Below are 26,058 nucleotides of genomic sequence, written 5' to 3'. Positions count from 1 at the left end.
AAAATAGTAGTTCCATTGAAAAATAAACAAAATAGTAGTTCCACTCAAAAATAAACAAAATAGCAGTTACAATGAAAAATAAACAAAATATCAGTTCCACTGAAAAATATACAAAATAGCGGTTCCACTAAAAAATAAACAAAATAGTATTTCCACTGAAAAATAAACAAAATAGTATTTCCACTGAAAAATAAACAAAATAGCAGTTCCACTGAAAAATAAACAAAATAGCAGTTCCACTGAAAAATAAACAAAATAACAGTTCCGCTGAAAAATAAACAAAATAGCAGTTCCAATGAAAAATAAACAAAATAGCAGTTCCACTATAGGATTTTAAGATATTGGGTTTCTGAAACTACACCTCTGATAAACACATTTTGGAGAGAACTAGCCTTTCGCACTAAATATAACTCGCGCTAATTAAACATAGAATAGATTTCTGTTCATTAATCTCACGCCTCCTTGTGGTATCCTGCCTGCCCTTGGTGCTTCATGCGTTCTAAAAAAGCAACACAAGTCGCACCACTCTTAATTTAATCATTTCCTGTCACCTTTATTTCCGATATATATATATACATATATATATATATATATATATATATATATATATATATATATATATATATATATATATATATAATATATATATATATATATATATATATATATATATATATATATATATACATATACAGACACAACCACACATATGTCAGAGACAGACAGACAGACAGAGACAGAGACAGAGACAGATAGAGAGAGAGACTCTGCAAGCAACTAAGCAGGTTACTGGTTCCCCTCAATGCCGTAGGCGACGGCAAGCTAGGGACAGACTACGCATTCAAGAACTGCTCAATGTATTGCTTTCCTACCCAAGCATTTCTATTTTTCACACTGCCTACAGGATTACAGGCTGGGACGGTTTCAATACCCATTTAACCTTCAGATCACAAGTTATTTAAGGACTTCTTGGCGCTTAAAACAAAATGATCTAGTTAAATTATAACGATCATTGCTGGAATATCACTGCTGGAAAGGAAGGAGAGCCAAGACATAAGAAAAATGTGTGGTGTAGGTAATGTAAAGGAGAAGGCTAGGGAAGCTTGTCTGAGATTCTATGGCCGTGTCATAAGAGGAGAGGAGGTGGACCCAATCAAGAGAGCTAAGAACATACCAGTGATGGGGAGGAGGAGTGTGGGGCGTCAGCGGATCAGATGTATGGATGTGGTGAGGAGGGGCTCGGGTGAGGTGGGACTGGGGGAAGAAGATGCAAGGAATAGAAACAGAAGGAGAAAGTTGACTCGAGCGGCCGACCCTGCTATACAATGGGACTAATAAGGTCGACAGAAGAAGAAGACCATTCTCTATCTATCTATGTCTCGCATCACCTTCCCAACTCTTTACATTACGATACGATTCATGAAGTCCCATAGCAAGCCACTTTTTCTCCTGTCCCGGGAATCGCCGGTATAAAAAAAAAAATCCAAACGATCCCTATTACGTAATCCTAAACTCATTGGCTTCGAAGAAGAGAAAGGAGGCCAAGACATTCTAAGAATTGAGTTTCTTGAATTTCTTTTTCCAAACAGAATTTTTTATGAAATGGGATTTTGGGAACCCCTCTTGTTCCCTCAATTTCATTTAAGTGTTTCCTATTCCAGGGCAGTCGTTTCTGGTATATACCTTGAACCCCGCCCCCCCCAACGCACTCTCTCTCTCTCTCTCTCTCTCTCCATTTCTGAGATAAAACTCACTCTTTTCTTTGCCTGATTATTATCTAATTTTTAACATTTCTTTCGTTTCTCTCAAGTCAGGCTTGAGGAAGGCTCGATAAGTCTTCCCTTTTTCACAAAATTCACTTACCTCTATTCCTACATTATTTAATCTTCCAACGGGTGAGTTAAAAGTTAAACCTCATTTCAGTTACCCTATCTCTAACTTCATAGACAATGTTATTTCATATTTGTTTTCTCTCTCTAAAAAAATGTATTTACTTAATTATACATACATTATTTACTAACTATTTTATACTGCATCACATATCTATTTACACCATATGTTTACTGATTCAGCAAGTTATCGCTGCAAAATGGTTGCCATTCAATACTACATAAATGGTAAAACTTCTCATCAAGATGTGCATATGTGAAGTTTTAAACGAGACACAAGCTTATTTAAAACGATTTGAACGACAGAATATAGGTTGACAGTTCTTCAAAGCCACATTTCTACTATACAGTATAAGTTGTCAAAACTAGAATCCATAAGCTCATGACTCTTTTATTATTTACAGCATTTCTAACATCAATAATCATACTGGCTTTAAGGCTCCTCCAACTAAAGAAAGCTAATTTTCTCTATATCTGCCCAGACGGAACTCACAGGCGCACAAAGGTACAAAGCTCGACACTGCAGGCTTTTAAGAGGAACAGATCTGCTTTAACCAAGAAGAGGAAAACCAAAAGCTAATCGAAGCAAATTTAAACTGTTGTCGACTGTGGAATGTCTCTGATCGCAATGTGACTCGCTGACCCTCATCGGACACATTTCTGAACGGGGATTTTTGGCTGAGGTCGGGATAGTTCGATGTTTGTAGCCCTCACGCAATCAAAGGTTTGTATGTGACTTGCACTGGTGGTCATCCATCCAATGACTGGCCCCATCCAACGACGCTTAACCAACGTTAGCAATGAACATATTCCATCGAAGGGGAACCATGATATTCCACTAAAAAAAGGCTAGGGGCAAAATGGGACATAGAGGAAGGTAAAAAACTACAAAGACTGCGAAAGCACCCTTTAAAAATACGCGAAAATAATAAAGAAAACGCATGAAAACTTTTATACAGCCCGTGAAAGTTTATGGTTGGAAGGCGGTACATGTTTGATGGCACTCCAGTGGAGGGAAAATTGCCGATCTTTGAATATCTCCTGTTAGACATGAAGCTAAGCGCGCATGGAAAATCGTCGAACGCTCGCCTATATTTTCACATATATACACATACACATATATAAAAAACGATCTTCAATTATCTCCTGTTAGGCATGAAGCTAAGCGTACATGGAAAATCATCGAACCCTTGCTTATACTTTGAAATATATATATATATATATATATATATATATATATATATATATATATATATATATATATATATATATATATATATATATATATATATATAATATAAAATGTTTGCGTGCACATATATGAGAGAGAGAGAGAGAGAGAGAGAGAGAGAGAGAGAGAGAGAGAGAGAGAGAGAGAGAGAGAGAGAGAATTACTGGCACATTAACGTTTAAAATCCTGGTTCATAATGAACCTCCTATGTGGAAAATTTCCACAACACTTGCTATATCTTACACCTGCACCTGTACATAAACATGCCTGTGTCTGTGCTAAAACTTCCATATTTACCAATTTGGCCCACTTTCACTTCAATTTTTTCTATTCCCTAATTTTCCTTTCTCAATCATGAATCATTATTCTATAATTTCTTTCACTCATTATTCTGTAATTTCTTTTTAACTTGTCTGTTATCACCTATGAGTGGATTAACAGGTAGAACTTTCACTTACTAACCTTTGGGATAAACAAGTCGAGCAAAACGATTAGAATTAAAGGAAAATCTAAAATTGAATTTTTCTGTACTAATAGCGAACCAATGCTTATAAGCTAGGGAATATCGTTTTAGTCATTCTTTTGCATTATCTTGAGATGAAAGCGGGCTCCAACCTCACCTCTTCCCCCACTTTATCTAACTGACAAAATGATTGTGGAGGACATGGAAACTGGACTGAATTGAATATAGAATTTAGGTCAAAGGCCAAGCACTGGGGCCTGTCAGGTCATTCAGCGCTGAAACGGAAATTGGTAGTAGAAAGGTTTGAAAGGTGTAACAGGAGGAAAACCTCGCAGTTACACTACGAATCAATTGTTAGGAGAGGGTAGAAAGTATGATGGAAAAATGAGAATATGAAAGGAGGTACGGTAAAATGAAAGAAAGGGTTGCAGCTAGGGGCCGAAGGGACGCTGCAAAGAACCTTAAGTTTTGCCTACAGTGCACACCGAAACTTCTTGACGGGGCATGACGTTAGGCTTCAGCTATTATTCTACTTGTACAAATAATTACCTCGCTAATAAATAGTGTTTATTTTGTGAAAATGCATATCTCATTCACCTCCGACTTACTTAAAGGAGGAAGCATACATACACAGATGTATGATATATATATATATATATATATATATATATATATATATATATATATATATATATATATATATATATATAGAGAGAGAGAGAGAGAGAGAGAGAGAGAGAGAGAGAGAGAGAGAGAGAGAGAGAGAGAGAGAGAGAGAGAGATACATATGTACATATATATACACACATAAATACAGTGTATTCATATATACATATATATATATATATAATATATATATATATATATATATATATATATATATATATATATATATATATATATATATAATACATACATACTCTAAAATAGTACGAACAAAAGTAAAGGTCAGAGAATCTACGAAATCAAGACCTCCTGCTTCCTTTTCAAATCAAAAGTAAGTGAGAAAGCTTATATTGTAACTCACGACATTCCTGCAATGTTCCTTGTGTGAAACTGATTTTACAACAGTTGCGCTGTTGCGGAAAAAAATCCATTTTGTTCAAGCCTTGCATCATTTGAATGCTAGGTCTAGAGAATTCTTTATTCTTTCTTGACCCCAGAGTGGTTTTCACTGTCCTTCCACAAGATATCTTAAAAATTTATTGAAAGACTTTACAGAATTTTTAACGGGCGAACTATATACAAAAAAAAAATTTGGTAATTTCTTTTTTTTATGAATCTGGAAATGTTGCAGAATTTTTAACGGGCGAACTATATACAAAAAAAATTTGGTAATTTCTTTTTTTTATGAATCTGGAAATGTTGCAGACACAGGATTTTTACTTTACACATACTCTTTCAATCCCAAGGAATCTGAAGCATATTCACCCAAAAAGAAAATTCAATAACCCACAAGTGTTCACAAGATTTAATGACGACTTCTTCCAATGAAGTTGGACTTAGGTTGTATATTCTCTGAACAACACATATCTCGTCAATCCAGACAGCGAATCAATCTATTGAATACAAAGATACGTACATAGATTTGCGTTGGTGGAAGTGAGCAATGTCTGTGCCCTTTCCAGGTTCAAGAATCTCCTTCGGACACAGCAACAGGATTTTACAGAACGATAAGGCCAATGTACCCTTAACAGACAGACGGCAAAGTAATATCGGCTTTCGGAAGATTAAAGATTTCCCGCAATGATGGAAAATACAGATGTAGCAGAAACCTCGAGACGCGAAGACACTAAGAAGATGGTTATTTTCAACAAAGAAGGCAGAGTTGTGACTACCAGAGAGATGACAATCCCGCTGAGGCACGGGGGGCGGTGGGGTAATAAGAGATATGGATAGAGGGTGAGGTACAAATTGGCCTAAGCCGCATACGAGTAAAGACGTTTTTACGAGGAAAATATTATTTCGTCCGCACAAATTGATGTCTCTTGTTACATTAGGTTCTACGCAAATTCCCCTCTCTTTACATGTATGAACAGAATATAGAATTTAGGCCAAAGGCCAAATGCTGGGACTTATTAGGTCACTCAGCACTGAATGGGAAACTGACAGTAAGGTCTGAAAGGTGTAACAGGAGGAAAAAATATAGAAAAATTTTTTAAACACGCTTTTACAAAAATGCACTAGAAAGTAAAAATTAATTTTTGAGACACACCATGAATTTCTTACAATTAATCATGCCCGCAAATATAAAACCGTGGGCGCCAAACATGGAAGGAAATGCTACGAGAAAAGAAGTATAATTTTTAATCTCTTGCAGCATTTCATTCCATGTTTGACGCCCACGCTTTTATTTCTGTAGACATGATTAATTGTAAGAAAATACTGGTGTCTCAAAAAATTATTTTTTACTTTCTAGTGCATTTTAATAAAAGCGTGTTTTAAATCTTTTCTTTATATTTTTTATTTTATACTTTTTAGTTTTGACAGAAACTGTAACCGATTTATGATTGTAGCTAACGAAATTGAACGTGATATCCTGTCGAGTCAAAGAAGGTATGAAAAATCCAAAGATTTTCATACAAATCCTGAGATACTGGGAGAGGTCACTGTAGGGTCACTAGAGGTCGCTGCTGACCTACTTATCATGTAAGGTTGTACTGTCACTGGGACTGAGTAACCATGCAAAATTTCAAGTACCTCGGACGAAGGTAACAGGCCGAAAATTGAGTTACAAGTTTTGACCCAAACACGCGCAGAAGTCAAGTTAAATAAAAGCATGTGAAAACTCACAATTGTTCGAGAGGGTGGAAAGTAACATGGAAGAAAGAGAATATGAACGGAGGTATAAAAAAGGAATGAAAGAGGTTACAGCAAGGGGCTGAAGGGAAGCTGCAAAGGCACTTACGTAATGCCTACAGGTGCACTGACGGCACTACCACCCTACGGCGGTTTTAAAAAATGACTTTTAGTTTAAATCAATCTTGCTTCTCACTGTTATGCGCTGCCAGTCACACCAAACTCCCTCCCAATCTTTATTTAATAATAATCTGGCCTTTGCAACAACCATAGTTCCGCACGCAAGAAATATGTTTCTAATATTAAGCATCTCACGTAGGAAATACCGTCCCATTATGGAGTATTTCACGCACGAAATATCGTTCTATTATAAAGCATTTCACGCACGAGATATCGTTCTATTATAAAGCATTTCACGCACGAAATATCGTTCCATTATAAAGCATTTCACGCACGAAATATCGTTCCATTATAAAACCTTTCACGCTCGACATATCGTTCCATTATAAAGCCTTTCACGCACGACATATCGTTCTGTTATAAAGCATTTCACGCACGAAATATCGTTCTATTATAAAGCAGCATCTCACGCAGGAAATATCGTTCCATTATAAAGCATCTCACGCAGGAAATATCGTCCTATTATAAAGCATTTCACGCACGAAATATCGTTCTATTATAAAGCATCTCACGCAGGAAATATCGTTCTTTTATAAAGCATTTCATGCACGAAATATCGTTCCATTATAAAGCATCACATGCAGGAAATATCGTTCTATTATAAAGCATCTCACGCACGAAATATCGTTCTATTATACAGCATTTCATGCACGAAATATCGTTCTATTATAAAGCATTTCACGCACGAAATATCGTTCTATTATAAAGCAGCATTTCACGTACGAAATATCGTTCTATCATAAAGCATTTCACGCACGAAATATAGTTCTATTATAAAGCATTTCATGCATGAAATATCGTTCTATTATAAAGCATTTCACGCTCGAAATATCGTTCTATTATAAAACATTTCACGCACGTAATATCGTTCTATTATAATGCATTTCACGCTCGAAATATCGTTCTATTATAAAGCATCTCTCGCAGGAAATATCGTTCCATTATAAAGCATCTCACGCAGGAAATATCTTTCCATTATAAAGCATCTCACGCAAGAAATATCGTTCTATTATAAAGCATCTCACGCAGGAAATATAGTTCCATTATAAAGCACTTCACGCACGAAATATCGTCCTATTATAAAGCATTTCACGCACGAAATATCGTTCTATTATAAAGAATTTCACGCAGGAAATATCGTTCTATTATAAAGCACCTCTCGCAGGAAATATCGTTCTATTATAAAGCATCTCTCGCAGGAAATATCGGTCTATTTTAAAGCATTTTACTCAGAAAATATCTTTCTATTATACATAATTTGAGTTTGAATAAATAATAATAACAAAATAATAATAATTTACATTTATAAAAAACCCGCTATAAAGTTAAACATTGTGTCACCTTCAACCACTCAGTGCTTTAGACAGTGAAAAGACAGAGCTGGATAATTTGACAAGACTGAAGAAAGGAAGCGGAATGGAGGTAAAGTAAACGGCGATAAACTGTACGCAGCCAAGGTCCGAGGGAACGCTGCAAACCTAGAACAATGCCTACAGTGCACCACGTGAGGTGCAATGACGGCACTGCCCACCAATGGGGATAATAATTTTAACAAAACATTTGCTGAATTTATTCAAAAAACTTTGAATATTCTTTTAGACCTTAAATCCATAGAACTGGTCATAGGAATTGGTAAAAATGGGAAAATACTGGCAATAAAAATATCTAATAACAATGTAATAATATCTTTAACGAAAAATTTTCACTTATTTGTTGAACTTTATATGGTCTTTACGGCCTCACATCCATAACACTGTATACAAGACCTGGTAAAAAAAAAATCGGAAAATACCGGCCATTCATTATACGTCTTCAAGATAACCGTCTTCCACGAAAAACTGGAAATTACCGCTAGATTTATGCGTAACATCTTCTCAAGAACCTAGGAGAGTGGATAACTGCCCTCTTCATCTCGAAACGGTCTCTTTTGAGTCACCTTCCCTTTAAAAATCCGCTCCACGGGATACCTCCAGTTCCTTCACGTTGACATTTCACATGACACAAACCCTAATGGAGGAGTGCAGGAACTGAAATCATACCTTAGTCATTTCCTAATCGAATTTAGCTTAGCTATTTCAGTAAAATATGCTACACAGACCCTGATAAAAGAGTGTAGGAACTGAAATCACACCTTGGTCATTTTTTAATCGAAGTTGGCTTAACTATTTCAGTAAATATGCTACACAGACCCTGACAGAGGAGTGTAGGAACTGAAATTATACCTTGGTCATTTCCTAATCGAATTAGGCTTACCTGTTTCAGTAAAGTATGCTACACAGACCCTGACAGAAGAGTGTAGGCACTGAAATTATACCTTGGTCATTTCCTAATCGAATTAGGCTTAGCTGTTTCAGTAAAATATGCTACACAGACCCTGACAGAAGAGTGTAGGAACTGAAACCGTACCTTGGTCATTTCCTAATCTAATCTGGCTTAGCTATTTCAGTAAAATATGCCACACAGACCCTGATGGAGTAGTGTAGGACCGGCATCATACCTTGGTCATTTCCCATTCGAATTAGGCTTAGCTGTTTCAGTAAAATATGCTACACAGACCCTGACAGAAGAGTGTAGGAACTGAAATTATACCTTGGTCATTTCCTAATCGAATTAGGCTTAGCTGTTTCAGTAAAATATGCTACACAGACCCTGACAGAACAGTGTAGGAACTGAAATCATACTTGGTCATTTCCTAATCAAAATTGGCTTAGCTATTTCAATAAAATATGCCACATAAATCCTGATAGGGGAGTATAAGAACTGAAATCATACCTTGGTCATTTCCTAATGGCTTAGCTATTCCAATAAAACATGCTACACAGACCCTGACAGAAGAGTAGGAACTGAAATCATACCTTGGTCATTTCCTAATCGAATTTGGCTTAGCTATTTCAATAAAGTATGCAACACGGACCTTGATAGAGGAGTGTAGGAACTGAAATCACACCTTGGTCATTTCCTAATCGAATTTGGCTTAGCTATTTCAGTAAAATACGCTACACAGACCTTGATAGAAGAGTAGAAACTGAAATCGTAACTTGGTCATTTCCTAATCAGATTTGGCTTAGCTATTTCAGTAAAATATGCAACACAGACCCTGTTAGAAGAGTGTAAGAACTGAATCCATATCTTGGTTATTTCCTAATCGAATCTGGCTTAGCTATTTCAGTAAAATTTGCTACACAGACCCTGATAGAGGATTGTATGAAACGAAATCGTACCTTGGTCATTTCCTAATCGAATTTGGCTTAGATATTTCAGTAAAATATGCCACACAGACCCTGATGGAGGAGTATGAACTGAAATCATACCTTGGTCATTTCCTAATCGAATTTGGCTTAGCTATTTCAGTAAAAGTATGCCACACAGACCCCGATGGAGGAGTGTAGGAACTGACATCATACCTTGGTCATTTCCTAATCGAATTTGGCTTAGCTATTTCAGTAAAAGTATGCCACACAGACCCCGATGGAGGAGTGTAGGAACTGACATCATACCTTGGTCATTTCCTAATCGAATCTGGCTTAGCTATTTCAGTAAAGTATGCTACACAGACCTTGATAGAGGGGTGTAGGAACTGAAATCATACCTTGGTCATTTCCTAATCGAATTTGGCTTAGCTATTTCAGTAAAATATGCTACACAGACCTTGATAGAAGAGTGTAGAAACTGAAATCGTACCTTGGTCATTTCCTGATCGAATTTGGCTTAGCTATTTCTGTAAATTATGCTACACAGTCCCTGATGAGGAGAGTAGGAACTGATATCATAAATAGGTCATTTCCTCATCGAATTTGGCTTAGCTATTTCGGTAAAATATGCTACACAGACCCTGATAGAGGAGTGTAAGAACTGAAATCATACCTAGGTCATTTCCTCATCGAAATTGGCTTAGCTATTTCAGTAAAATATGCTGTTAGTTTATACACTGACTCCAGCCCGAAACCCGGAGAGAAAGGGAGATTTTATGAGATGTGTTCCCCGCGTCTTCCTATGAAATATATTTAAAGTAAATAAGAAGGTCCCAAAATCTTGAAACAATCATCGGCAGTCTGGTGAAAGCGGCAATGGCTCACCAATAATTGCAGATCAAGTTCAATACTTCAGTAATTTGGCATCAATTTTCTGAAGCCCTATTTTCTAGATAAGACATACCACCATCTCCGTGCTTTTGACCTAAAAAAACACGACCCCGCTACTGATAAAAGAAAAAGAAAAAGAAATGACTAAAAACCTCAATCGTTAATAAACGACGGCCAAGCAAGCCCCAAAGTTTCCTCTTCCCAGTGGCCTTGAAGTTAATCACCTGAAGCCAGCCTAGCTCTAGATGACACCTGGTGAAAATACTGCAAATTGGGTGCCACTTCCCAAAACAAATTTGTGATAGTGGAATAATTCGGGGAAAATGCAAAACGGTTTCGGAAATCGGTCACGGACTGCCTTGTTCGATAGGGGGGCAAACAGAGAATGCGCTGTCTTTGGAAAAGGCTGCCAACAGTCATAATTTCACTGGGCAAATGTCACAATCTGGACTCATTTATTAATTAATTAAAAAATACTCATAGCAGCATGAGTCCTGAAATGGAGAAACAAATCCACAGTTATTTATGGGTACATATATTTAAAAATAAATCTACAGAGAGCTTTCGGGAATCTCTTCGATTTCCCTTTTTTGCAAAGGGAAATCAGATTCCCGAAAGCTCTCTGTAGAGATTTATTTTTAAACATATGAACCCATAGATAACTGTGGGTTTGAACTCATCTCTCAAAAGCATTAAAGAAAATTAACCAAGAAAGATGCACTGAAAATATTAAATAAAATAAAGTATCTTATGAAATGGAACCTTACAACTTGCTGTAATATTAATAAAAAATACCCTTTAAAACCAAACATAAAAAAATTAAGTATATAATTAAAGTCACTAAAAAAGGGGGGGGAATAATAAAGCTTGTTTAGAAATATAACAGAAAGTATTAGCATCATGCAACCTTAATAAAAAGAAAATTTTGAGTTAATCATAAAACTGAACGTCTAAATGTAGTCATGCACCAGAGAAATTTTATCATTTAGTGAATATAAATCCTATTTTAAAGATGAATTTCTAATGAAACTCGCATGCACTTATCTGGCAACCCTGCTGCTCTACATGCGTTGCAAACTTGGTATCATTTCCAGTTTTGTACAACAAAACGTTATAAATTTTAATACCAATTGTACAAATATACCCATAAACCATTTCACAATTCTTGAATAAAGAAGCATTGAGCAAGTCAGTCGTTAGAAATGTACCAGTACTTTAATGACACTTTATAGGAAGGATAGGAATATAGAATTGAGCTGAAAGGGAAACTGAGAGTAAGGGAGGTTTTGAAGGTGTAACAGTAAGAAAGCCTCGTAGTTTCACTATGAAACAATTGTTAGAGAGGGTGGAGAGTTAGATGGAGGAGTTAGAGAGGGTGGAAAGTTAGATGGAAGAGTTAGAGTGGGTGGAAAGTTAGATGGAAGAGAGAGAATATGAACTAGGTATTGTAAAAGGAATAAGAGAGGTTGCAGCTAGGGCCGAAGGGACGCTGCAAAGAACCTTAAGTAATGCCTAGGGTGCACCACGTGAGATGCGCTGACGGCACTAAACCCCGCCCCCCGTGCGGGATTAGGGACACTTTACGCGCCTAACTGAGTCGCTTTTACACTAGTTGCCTTACATATAATCTACTTGTTCCCCCTCATGAGTGCTTCCTGCTCAAGCATCGTCGCTAACTGTGTCAATTTTTTACTATAGAGACGTGTGACTCATCACTCTTTCGGTGTATTGTCCTTGATAGCATACACAGATGGCCCAAAACGACCCTAACTGACAAAACCGAAACATGAATAAAAAAAAGTACGCCAGTTATTATCAATCAAATTATCTGCTAGGGTAGAACATACTCACTGCTAGGGTAGGCTGTCAGGTTTTAAACACTGTCATTAATCTTCAGTTAGGTGAAGTTCACATTTTTAGAATTCTTTCATTATCATAACATGAAAAGGCTAAGGGGGACCCTGGAAAATCATCAAATATTTATACTGCAAATTATTAAGAAGGATGAAGCATCCCGTAAATATTTACTAGAAGCCCCTGCATTTTAGCAAGGATGAATTTATAAACACACGACCACCCCTTCAGAAGCATTCACCTAATCAACCGATATAACAACAACAAAAAATTGTATTGAAAGATGTTATGGCAGCAGGATTTACATTTTAGGCTTAGAAAAAACATTCTGAACATGAACGCTATCGATTGTATACTATTTTCTTTACGAAAGACGTTGAAAAGGAATGGATGCAGGCTGGGAGTAACTTTCTTTCCCGGAGAGAGAGAGAGAGAGAGAGAGAGAGAGAGAGAGAGAGAGAGAGAGAGAGAGAGAGAGAGAGAGAGAGAGAATTAACATGTCACTTTACAAATCTTTTCCACCACAAAACTCGCTTACATTCCGTGAACGATTTTTCCCAAAAGCCAACACACACACATTCCAGGCCCCCGCCAGTTCACACGCGGGTTGCGGTTTTGATAATTTTTTTTTTTTAATGGAATAGGTTTAATCCTTTATTTCTGCTTCGAGCCGTCGACCTAATCCGGAAAACTTAATTACCTCGATTATCTCGCTTTCTGAGCAAAGTCGAGTTTCTCTCTCTTTCTCTCTCTCTCCCTGTATTAAATCTGGTGTTTACACCTCTTCCGTTCTCGAACTGCTGATCCCAAAGGACCTTCATTTCGGCACGTCTCTTTTACTTATATATATATATATATATATATATATATATATATATATATATATATATATATATATATATATATATACACACACACATATATATATATACACACATATATATATACATATATATATGTGTGTATATGTATATATATATATATATATATATATATATATATATATATAGAATTTATACATATATATATAAATGGAAATTAATACATGCAAAAGTGTTTAAGAGAAATAAATTTCTGACTCACATTTGGAACGAACCCCGGTCTTTCAAGTGAGTGTGTGGAGGAATTGCTTGTGCCTTGGACTCTCACTTGAAAGACCGGGGTTCGTTCCGGATGTGAGTCAGAAATATTTGTATATATACATACATTATATAAATATATATATATATATATATATATATATATATATATATATATACATATATATATATATATATATATATATATATATATATATATATATATATATATATATATATATATATATGTATGTATGTATATATATCGTCCTACTTTTCATTGTCCTTTTATTTCAGTATTCCATTTTTTTATTTCATTTCCTTTTTATCTCAAACTGCTCTCTATCCTCAAAGTAATCTGCCTCATCCTTCTATCTTTAGCCTTTTTTTTTTAACACCTCTTCAAAATAATATGCTAATATTGCATACCTTTAATGTTCTTATTTCTAATCTAATTTTTCGCATCACCCTAAATTATATTTTCGTGAAAATATTTCCTAGCCCTTCTACTCATTCTGTTTCCTATCTCAAAAACAATTCTTCCAGACCCTTATCACCATATCTTGTCTTCAAAATGATCCTTATTAATATTCCCATCTCATCCTACAACCCAGTGGTTTAAGAATGTTGTTTGGATGTTTTGACTTAGTATGGTACCTATTAAACCCAGCATCTAAATATGGTACCTATTACACACAGCACCAAAATATGGTACATAGTACACACAGCAACTGAATGTGGTACCTATTGCAAACAGCAACTGAATATGGTACCTATTACAAACAGCACCTAAATATGATACCTACTGCAAACAGCAACTAAATATGGTACCTATTACACACAGCACCTAAATATGGTACCTATTACATACAGCACCTAAATATGGTACCTACTGCAAACAGCAACTGAATATGGTACCTATTACATACAGCACCTAAATATGGTACCTATTGCAAAGAGCAACTGAATATAGTACCTATTACACACAGTACCTAAATATGATACCTACAGCAAACAGCAACTAAATATGGTACCTATAACACACAGCACCTAAATATGGTAATTATTACATACAGCAACTAAATATGGTACCTACTGCAAACAGCAACTGAATATGGTACCTATTACATACAGCACCTAAATATGGTACCTATTGCAAACAGCAACTGAATATGGTACCTATTACACACAGCACCTAAATATGGTACCTACTGCAAACAGCAACTGAATATGGTACCTATTACGTACAGCACCTAAATATAGTACCTATTGCAAACAGCAACTGAATATGGTAACCTATTACACACAGCACCTAAATATGGTACCTGTTACACACAACAACTATAATTATGGTACACACAGCAACTAAAAAACGGTACCTATTACACACAGCAACTAAATAAGGTACCTACTACACACAGAAACTATACATGGTACACACAGCAACTAATTATGGTACCTATTACACACAGCAACCATATATATACGAGTATATAGTACACACAGCAACTAGATATGGTACCTGTTACACACAGCTTCAGCACACACAAACCAAATCTGCACCAAGCAACAAGCTCAGAATAAACCAGCATCACTATGACTGACAACGTTCCCCCTCCCCCAAAACCCCAAATCCCCCCTCCCACCACCACAGGGGACGAAATTTTTGAAAAAGAAACCCAGAAGATAAAGCGTAAGAAAAATTGAAAAAAAAAGTGAGATCCGCCGACTGCACTTCAAAAGTGTCGATAAAACTTTAAATCAGCGACACTAATAACACGGCTCATGACCGGTGACAAAATCAAATTTTAATTGGAAATTATTTTTTTTCTTTTTCCTTCATCACTGAAACGTTGCAGAGCGATAAATTAATCCGGTTCGCATTCGACTGAGGAGGAGGAGGAGGAGGAGGAGGAGGAGGAGGAGGGGAGAGAAGTCGAGGCAATGAATTAAGAGAGCAAAATCGAATTCATGGATCACGAGAATCATTTGTGCCTGAGATTAACTGAGCTCGAGGAGGAGGAGGAGGAAATCGAGACCATGAATTTGGAACGATGACTCGAATGCAGCTGATTGCGAGAATACCCAGCATTGACGTTAACCGAGAAAACGTAAGGAGTTAAGGTCATGAACTTGGAAAGCAGAGGTCGACTGCAGCAGAACGCCCGAGTTACTCGAGCATGTGCTTAACTGAATAGGAAAGAGGGGGGGGGAGGAAAGACCATGAATTCTGTGAGCAGAATCGAGGAGAGTAGTTCATAAAAACCACCCAAACCTAAGGTTAAATGACCAGAGAGTAAAGGATCTGGGTCATGAATCTGGAAAGCGTAATGCAATGCAACTGATCACTATAAACGTTCTACGTTGGGGTCAACTTAGCAAGAGGATGGTGCCTACGCCATGATGTAGGGAAGAACAATCGGATGCGGCTTGTCGTGTGAATCACCTATGCCCGAAGTAATTTGCTCAGCATAGGTCATGAACAGTGAATAATGCAGGACACACGTTTCAAACGCAGGAATGATTTTCGTCACCTGATAATATTTGACGGGCAATTGTACTTGGCCACTCATTTAAAAACTTGCATGGAGAGAGACTAGAGAAAAATTTACCTATGATATCATGATCGTTCTTTGGGGTTTCATGCGCGATATAAAAGACAGGAGAATTGTAAGTGATTAATGCTTACGAGAGAGAGAGAGAGAGAGAGAGAGAGAGAGCGCAGCACTCATAACCGATTATAGGCCTTCCTCTGAAAGACATTCTCGGAAAAAATGTGAAAATTACAGACACCCTAATACTAGTAACATCAATCAACACGTTTATTCATAATGCAACAGGTAAGACAAAGGTTCTCAACTTACTTTAACAAACCCATACACAATATAGGCTATATATATATATATATATATATATATATATATATATATATATATATATATATATATATATATATATGTATGTATATATATATATATATCATGTAACACATTTCTCTCGGAAACAGCGGAAAAAACTGAAGCTGCACATAAAAAAAGAATACACGAAAAAATAGCTATGAAAAAATTAAAAATGGAAAATGACTCCAAAACTTGTCACATGAGTTATGGGCGAACTGTCAGCTCTAAGAGGGTGAATCCACACCTAAACAAAATGAACACAAATGAAAACTACTGCCTTGAAAAATTACAACAAAAGCCTAGCCACGGGGCTTAGGAAAGCAAATAACAATAATAATAAACTGAACCTTAAAGGTGCAGAAATGAAATGAAATTCCTATGAATTCATAAGAAGCTCCATGTTACGGGTCACCACACTCGGTTCCCTTTGAAATTCGAAGGAATCAATTCCAGCATATATCCCTTTCCGATATGAAGGTGAAGTCACTCTTGAAAAGGAACCTTCATTCAACGAATAAGGGAATAAAAACACAAACGTCAGAAGATTCCCAAAGAATCATGGTGGGGGGGGATCTAGGCACTCATTTTACGGGACTTCCAATAATTACAGTCATCTTAATATTGATGCCGTAATTTTACACAAAATTCACGGATGATCTAAAGAGAAGATTTTCAGAGCTCACTATAACCCACAATAAAAGATTTACAAAGCTTATAATAACCTACAAGAAAAGATTTAGAAAGCATACTACAATTTCTAAGGAACGCAACACCAGATTCCACGATTATTTCCAAATTGTTTGGGAAAATATTCTCTCTCGAGAGAGAAAGAGAGACAGAGACTGAAGGTAATTTTCATCGTACACGTGATGCTACTTACAAAAAATTCATCGAACTTCACCCAAGTGTTGAGCTCCTGTTGATCTGTTTATCAACCAGTTATGTTCGAGTATAATAAGTAGAAAATGCGCCGAAGTTTCTTCGACGACATCGAGTTTTCTTTACAGTCCCTACAGCGTATAATCAAGGCCACCGAAAACAGATCTATCTTTCGGTGGTCTCAGTATAATATTGTACGGACCGCGGCCCAAGAAACTTTAACCATTTCCCGGTAGTGGCCTATCCTATATAGTTGCCAGAAGCACGATTATGGCTAATTTTAACCGCAAATAAAATAAAAACTACTGAGGCGAGAGGGCCGCAATTTGGTATATTTGGTGACTGGAGGTGGATGATCAACATACCAATTTGCGGCCCTCTAGCCTCAGTAGTTTTTAAGATCAGCGGGCCGACAGAAAAAGTGCAGACAGAAAAAAGTGCCAGTGGACCAAGTTTTCTTTTATAGAAAACTAAAAAGAGAAGGCAGCCGTGAGGGCGTCCATAATATAAAGCGTTGATAATCTTATGAAGTAACTATAGACTAAGCCTTTTATACAACTGGCAGAAGCTATAATTACTTATCAAGACTTCATACATCTTACAAAAAACGTACCTGTATTTTCAAATTTTGGATAATTATTACTAATGCTGGATATGGCATTAGGTTGAAAATGATAATAATACTCAGACAAATCTCAAACTAAATGTCAATTTTCCAAGCAAACCGACTTTCAAACGAACCTAACTCACAACATCAAGAGTACTGTGGTGAAGAATAAAATATATATACACAATCTATAAGGAGAGCGTTCGAGCTCTTTTCCTATCATCTTATACTGCAAAGAATCGTACCATGATTATGTGCCATCCACTTTGACATCAACATCTGAGCACGTTATTTATTATGCTTGACAAATATAACCTGCCTTGTGCAATGAAACAACAGCGCCAGCAATTTCCATTACTACTACTACCATCATTATTCCAGTCAGAATTATATCTATCTTCTAGTCACAGTGGTTCCCAACCTTTTTTGGCCATGCCTCACCTAATTTTTTTTTTTTTTTTTTTTTACATCCAGAGTCCCCCTGTGGTGACATATAATTCTTATTATTCAAAAAGTGAGCTCTTCACGTGGAGGAAGCCTAAAAGGCCATTAACTTGGTTTAAACATTCTAGAACTGGTCCCCTTAAAAATCAAATAACCCCCGGGTACGCACAACGTTGGGAACCACTGTTCTAGAAGATACACAGCACACAAAAATCATTTTCTTTTTAGGAATCACTCCCTTCAATCATTCCCGTTATTTTACCTCTCTATCGACAGTCTTCCGATTAAGCAGCATTGGAATTGAAATATACAATTTAGGCCAAAGGCCAAGAGCTGGAACCTATGAGGTCATTCAGTGCTGAGAATGTTGAAACAATTGTTAGGGGAGGGTGGAAAGTAAAATGGAAGAGAGAGAATATGAATGGAGTTACAGTAAAAGGAAAGAAAGGCTTTGGAGTCAGGGGCCGACGGGAAGCTGCCAGGAACCTTAAGTAAAGTCTACGTTGCCCCGTGTGAGGTACACTGACGGCACTACCCACCTACGGGGCACATTAAGCAGAGGCTTCTTGCAGCCGCGTTTATTTATTCTTTTCGTTGGGCTACGAGTTGCCTTTTCATCTGCAGTACTCGATTTGAGGGACATTAAGCAATTATATATATAAATAAATATTATAATTTACATTAAACACCATCCCCTGAAGATGGCTTAGCAATAAAGCAGACACCGGTCAGTATCTACAACCGTCTCTCATTTCTTCCCGGTGGTTTTTGATAAACAAGACATGTGTGGGAGCGATTACAAGCATATCCTATCGTATATATGAAATTTATATCAAGTATACAAGCAGCGTGAACTTAGAAATCTACAAGAAAGTGAACAAAATTAAAAGACAGAAATTTCAGTGGATGAACGTACGTATATTCCCGTTTCTTCACCACTAATCACACGGCCACGAGACAGAACTTTCCATCTGCAAACCATATCCTAAAAATATAAAAAAAAAAAAAGCAAAAGGAATTTCATAAAGGAAAAGGTCGTCATAATCCCCAGCGATCATTACAGCACATTCCGAAATATTAAAAAACTTGTTTGGGCCGTCCTTTTATTGCAACTCAAAACTTCAGCAGCAAGATGTCCTAAGCGACGCCTCCCCGAAAAACAAAATATGTTTCTTAAACTTTTCTCGGGCATTCTCTAAGGTCGTATGAAGCTGACTTCTCAAAAGTAATGGAAGAATTTTCGGCAAACATTCCGCGAAACTAACTGACTGCATAGCTGGAATGTTTCTTCACGAAATTTTTCCTAGAAGTTCTTAATTAATATTCTAACTCCGACAACACAGCAATTAACTTCAGTATATTCTAACTTCATCAAAATGAACAATTAACTTTTGCGTATTCGACATATCTACAAAATAAAAGTGACGAAGTTCATATTTTCTGTTTCCACACTGGCGCTAATTAACTTTAGTACATTTTGTATTTGTAACACCAGCAATCAACTTCAGCGTAGCCTATTCTAGATTTGCAACAACAATGATTAATTTCAATAAACTGTGCATGTGGAACAAGTCATTAACTTCAACATACTCTGGACATGAAACAGTGACCAACTTATTCTAAATCTTTAATAAGAGCAATCAACATCAAAATTGCAAGGACTTTAGTGTGCATACTCTCAGTCAGAACACAATTATATTTTTGTCGGATATAAGTGGTACTTAGAAGCTTCCATGCATACTACAACGGCCTGCTAACCCTCAGTAAAGAATCTCTGGTCTAGATTTTCTGTACAGTGTAGAACATCAGAGAACGCCCCCAAACTTCTTGTCATAAAAATATAAACCTCAGAAATTAATAGCTGTCTTATGGTACTATCCATAATATCAAACACTATCCGAATATGTGAAAGTGTTAAGTGTTACGGAGGACATGATATTTAAAGTTATTTCAACAGGTCTTAATACTGCCCTAAATGGAAAACTGCAGTATCTGCAAAATTTTCGACATTGAGATATGCCACCTGTTGAGCTCGTGAAACACTAATACACAAGTTACTGCAGTTTCAGAATTGTTCTTCGATGCTTTCCTCGAGTATTTAGGGGGTCCCATTTGCAGTATCTGCAAAATCAGAAGTAAGGCAAGGGAGTATCTATCGTTTTTCTGTTTTGTATTTTTGCAGATACTGAAGTCTTCCATTTTATGGGAGAATATTTCAATATATCAGAACAAAATTGGTCTCGTTAGTTGCCTTCTGTCACAAGACAAAATTCGAAATAGAATTAACCCATTTACACACACACACACACGTGTCTATGTATCCGTGTCTAAATGTAAGATATACACGTGTTTGTATTTTTGTGTGTAAAATGTGTATGTATTCTTTTCAACCGAAGCGTTTTTATTACGGAAATAGAACATGAGGAAGAAATTACGCTCTGTCAATTTTGTGTTAAGACTCCTTCAATGTAACCGGGACGTGTCTGGGCAAATGTCAGAATGCAATTACCTAATCCTTCCTGTTTCTTTCTTAAAGAGGAATATCGTGCATTTACTTAAGTCAACACCACATTCTGAACTGGGAAAACGAATTAAGACACAAATACAATATTGATAAGCAGTGAAAGACAGGAACAATATTACAAAACTTTAAAGGCGATTGAGAAAAAAACAAATAAAAAATGCGCCGAAGTTTCTTCGGGGCAATCGAGATTTCTGCACAGCCGCTACAGCATATAATCAAGGCCACCGAAAATAGATCTATCTTTCGATGGTCTGGGTATAATGCTATATGAACCGCGGCCCATGAATCTTTAACCACGTCCCGGTGGTGGCCTATCCTATATCGTTGCCAGAAGCACGATTATGGCTAACTTTAACCTTAAATAAAATAAAAACTACTGAGGCTAGAAGGCTGCAATTTGGTATGTTTGATGACTGGAGGGCGGATGATCAACATACCAATTTGCAGCCCTCTAGCCTCAGTAGCTTTTAAGATCTGGGGGCGGACAGCAAAAGTGCGAACAGTATCAAATGCAGACGGACAGACAAAGCCGGCACAACAGTTTTCTTTTACAGAAAAATAAAATGAGGAATAAGCCACGCTCACTTTACACTCGGAAAGATTCCCTTCTGCCTCCTTTCCCGTTTCCTCACCTCAGTCCTCACTTTGGAGGATAACCCCCCCCCCCACCGAGTCCTCACTCCTCACCCTCATCACTTTCCCAACCCCCTTCCGGGTCAGGAGATTCAATAAAGGAGCGTTGCTTTAATGAGCAACTCCCATTTAACAAGGAGATGGATTTGAACAGAGAAAACTTATGAAGTTTTCCAAGCTAACAAGAGATCATTTTTTTCATCTAAGTTGTTTTTCCTTCTAGCTACGAATGTGGCCGTGCAACGAATGGGACTCACTTTAAGAGCAGGCTGCTAAAACCGTTAACAAATGATTTATAAGTCTATATATATATATATATATATATATATATATATATATATATATATATATATATATATATATATATATATCTGTTTACATATATACACATTCACAAGAAAAAATAATTTAATTCTCACAGAAAGAACGGTCAATGTGTATATATATATATATATATATATATATATATATATATATATATATATATATATATATATATATGTGTGTGTGTGTGTGAAACAAATATATAATATATAAGAAATAATTAATTGATTGTTCAACGAAAGAAATGCCAATGTTTCTCCACTGTCAATATTTACAGTTAATCTGAATAAACACAAATAAAGTTAAATTTATAATAGTTTCGTATTGTAGTTGTTAACATATTAGGAAAAACTACAGACTGGTTTTGGTAATTATACTGATTTGATTAATGAAATTTGTCTTTCAAGCCAAGCACTGCGCCACTTTCGGCCACTCAGCGCTTAAAGATAGTGAAAAGAGTGTTGGATTGGTTGGACAGCAGTTTTAAGAGATCCAGAATGTAAGGAGATGAAGCACAAGGATCTAAAGGTGGAACTGGGAGACAACCAAATGCTGTAATTGAACTGCGAATGAAACCCTTCTTGCAACTGGCATAATTACTGTTAACGTTCGTTCCTTCGATAAATAAAATACCAATAGCAGGATGCTGAACGCCCTTGCAACAACAGAAATGATCACAATGTTGAATGTTTAATCGTTTTCATAACCAAACTAACTTTACAGCGTCGGATTTTAAACCCTCTTCTCCGCCAAAATTGACATCACTGCGTTGAATTACAAATTGTACGCTTAATCTTCACTAATAAAATCAACAACGTCTGGTTTACACAGTAATTTGGGCTTGACCATAGATACACAGTTGACATAAGCACATCACATACGCCTCAAACACGCATATGGTCATATTTATTCCAATGACTGTTTGGTAGTAAGTAGTTCCACCTGAATGAGGATGACGGATACTATTTGGATAGTGCTAAACTTTTACCTAAGCATCTGTTGGGTTTGACAGGGTCCAGAGGTCCACATCAGGACGCTCATCCCTTTCAAGACCTTGCTATTTGGGTCCCACTCTCTCGAGCCTCTAAAAACAGCACCAACTCCGCAGGAAGATAAAATAAGATCATATGAACAAGCAACATTGGAGCAACGACCCTCGCATGGTCTTAATTACTCAGTCACCGTCAGCGTTTCCAAACAGCTGTCGATGTGAGCAAAATAAATCTGTATCGTAACAAGGTTTACCGGTCTTAATATCGATGACTGAATACAGCATTTAGGCCAAAGGCCGAGCGCTAGGACCTATGAGGTCATTCTGCGCTGACAGGAAAATTGGCAGTAAAAAAATTTCAAGTTGTAACAGTCAGAAAATCTCTTAATTGCGCTATGACCTTTGTGGTCAGGACCCGTAATTTATTCTTACCTAATACTTTCTTCCCTTCTGTCTGTGGCTAAATCAGGCCGTTGGATGGACCTTCCCATCGCCCTTTTCTCTTACTAAAATGAAAGTGCCATGTCATCAAACCTGTTAGAAGCCGGGTTATACAGCTTTCGTAACATGATTGTATCAGTTCTTTCATTCATTTACTTGACATTTTGTGAATAAAATCCGTAGTCTAAGTGCCAAAGTCACTGACGCCGAATACACCCATATTTTTAGTGAAATGAATTATATTGACGACTACAACTAAACTAGTCATTTCAAATATGTAATGATTGTTTCCTTGGTGTCAAGTTCTTACCCTGCAAAACCTTACTGAATCAACCATCTGCTCGTTGAGAGATTGAGAGAAACATCGGGACTCCGAGAGTGGAAGTTTTTCTGACAAGTAACATGGGACAACGATCAGAGACCAAGAATAGTCGAAGACGGAAGCAGAAACTTGTGAAGAATCTATACGCCATAATTACAGCAAATGAGAAGTGTGATCAGAGAAGGCTGTGGAAATAGCAATGCGACAGTCCAGAATTCTAGAGTAGGTTAAAAGGCTACAGATGAAGAACAGTGCCAAAACAACACCCTAACATCTTCACAGACTACCTCACTTATTTTTATAAAATGAGAGAGTGTTTAAAACAATGAAAAATTAACCGTGAATTTAATGGCTCCATTCTTTGCTCTTAAAAATAGACAAAAATTATGGATATTAGGCTAATCGTTTCCGTGATTAAACAAATGATTTCAAGTGGTATTTGGTTTGTTTTCTTAGCCATTCTTCATGTCAATGTTGGTTTGATTTGATTTCTTCATGTAAAACATGAAAAAATCAAATTGTAATATTAAGAAATTATATCACAGGCATCAATACTCTAATATAATGGTTCCATCCAAGCAATCTGTATCAAAACAGCTAAGCTTCAGAAAGCAACAATGCGACACGTTGCGATGCAGTATTTTTTTTAAGACGGACAGATAATTGAAGTCTACAAAAATACGAGTTATTAATAAAAAAAAATATCCATTTCATAACCTCAAAATCTGGATACGTAGGTTTATAATTAAACCCACATAACCAGACAAGCGGGCTCAGAGAACCAACAAACAGTAGAGGATATATGAGCAGCAGGTCAAGTGAGGCACATCATTCACTCACAGCTGAGTGATAAGTGTACAGAACAACAATGAAGTTCTACTAGACACAGGCTGATATAATAAACTTCGATCATTATGGACGCATGAAAAATAAACTTCGTGGGAAAGAAGACTACATGACGGTAATGCCACTGCGTCGTAAAAATCGAGTTTGTTCACTCTCTGCTAATATTTCAATATTCATCTTTAGGATGAATACGTAAGGTAATGCTTTTTCTCAAAACAGCTTTCCTTGAAAACGTAAATAACCTTTCAAAAATCAGAATAAGAGACATTCTTAATCGACTGATTAAGTGAAAGTAGAATAAGGGCGTTCTTAGTATTACACAAGGTTTAATCTGTTGTCATAAAGCACACCGAAAAAAGGCGGGGGACGGAGTGCAAGCTTGCATAGTAGTCTTGTTTATTAACTAGGTCCCCCACTGTATAAAAAAATAGCATCTATACAATATTCAAAACGAGGCCCTCAACTGAAGAAAGGCTTTACAGAAACCTTCGTACTGACTGAAAATTCCGTTTCATCTATGAGCATAATATTTAAACAATGCCATAGACGTTTCTCGAGTCAAACTTGAAACTTGAGTTTCAACAGCCCCTATTTCGTCCAAAGATCTGATTTCTCCGTAGCTACCGCTTCGCGCATGAAATGTTTCCTGCAGTATCTAAGACCATGCCTTACCCTTTCCCAATCTGAGTGTGCCATATGACTTTTATTGCTGACAGCTTTCAACGTCCAATCTTGCTAAGCTGATACAGGAAGCGCACAGGAGAGACAAGACGTCACTGCTTGTATATATCACTATAGTTACTAAGCGCGGCCTATAAACATGACTCCTAACTGGCATAAGGCCAGAATCCCATATCAACAAATGATCAGAGCGGGAGAATAATCGAGTATCATTATACTTCAGATCTCTTCAAATCATGAATAGCATTCTGACTTTCTTATTTTTGAGGCAACTGTAAATACGACGGAAGACGGCAGTTCAAAACAGCATACAGCATTACGTAAACACCAATGCAAACATACCCGTTCGTACGAACGCATGAACAGATCTAAACAGACATGAGTCATGATACCGATATATACCTTAGATGTCACTGTCGCTTCTCAATTGAATTCTAAACTTGTAAAATGAAAATTACTCACATTTAAACATATGCGGAGGGCTTATTTGATTCTCTCTCTCTCTCTCTAAATTAACTGTCAAGACTACATTAATACCAGAGTTGAATAGTAATTTACGGAATACATTTTTAAAGACACTCTCTCTCTCTCTCTCTCTCTCTCTCTCTCTCTCTCTCTCTCTCTCTCTCTCTCTCTTCGCGAACTATTCTGAACTGCATTAATTCCCAGAGAGAGTCACTTAACCTGAGGAATACATTTGTGAAAATGAAGTAGGATTATTTGATTACATCTCTCTCTCTCTCTCTCTCTCTCTCAGCACAAACAATTCAAACACTGCATTAACCTCAAAGAAATAAAGACACATGAAGTGCAAGCAACAATGGGTCACAATGAGGTCAGCAGTTAATAAAATCAGTAGGCAGTTATTTGACACTTTCTCTGTGCCTCT

General features: G+C 36.7%; 1 protein-coding gene across 11 annotated transcripts in view; it reads right to left on the bottom strand.

The window, feature by feature from the left end:
- mAChR-A (muscarinic Acetylcholine Receptor, A-type) overlaps positions 1 to 26,058 on the bottom strand; it is a 762,830-nt gene that overhangs the window by 647,754 nt on the left and 89,018 nt on the right. The gene's annotated exons all lie outside the window — the stretch shown is intronic.

The sequence above is a fragment of the Macrobrachium rosenbergii genome, chromosome 19 (assembly GCF_040412425.1).
Source record: "Macrobrachium rosenbergii isolate ZJJX-2024 chromosome 19, ASM4041242v1, whole genome shotgun sequence".
Taxonomy (NCBI): Eukaryota; Metazoa; Arthropoda; class Malacostraca; order Decapoda; family Palaemonidae; genus Macrobrachium; species Macrobrachium rosenbergii.
Note: the sequence above shows the minus strand (reverse complement) of the source record. Positions and strands in the feature narration are given on the sequence as shown.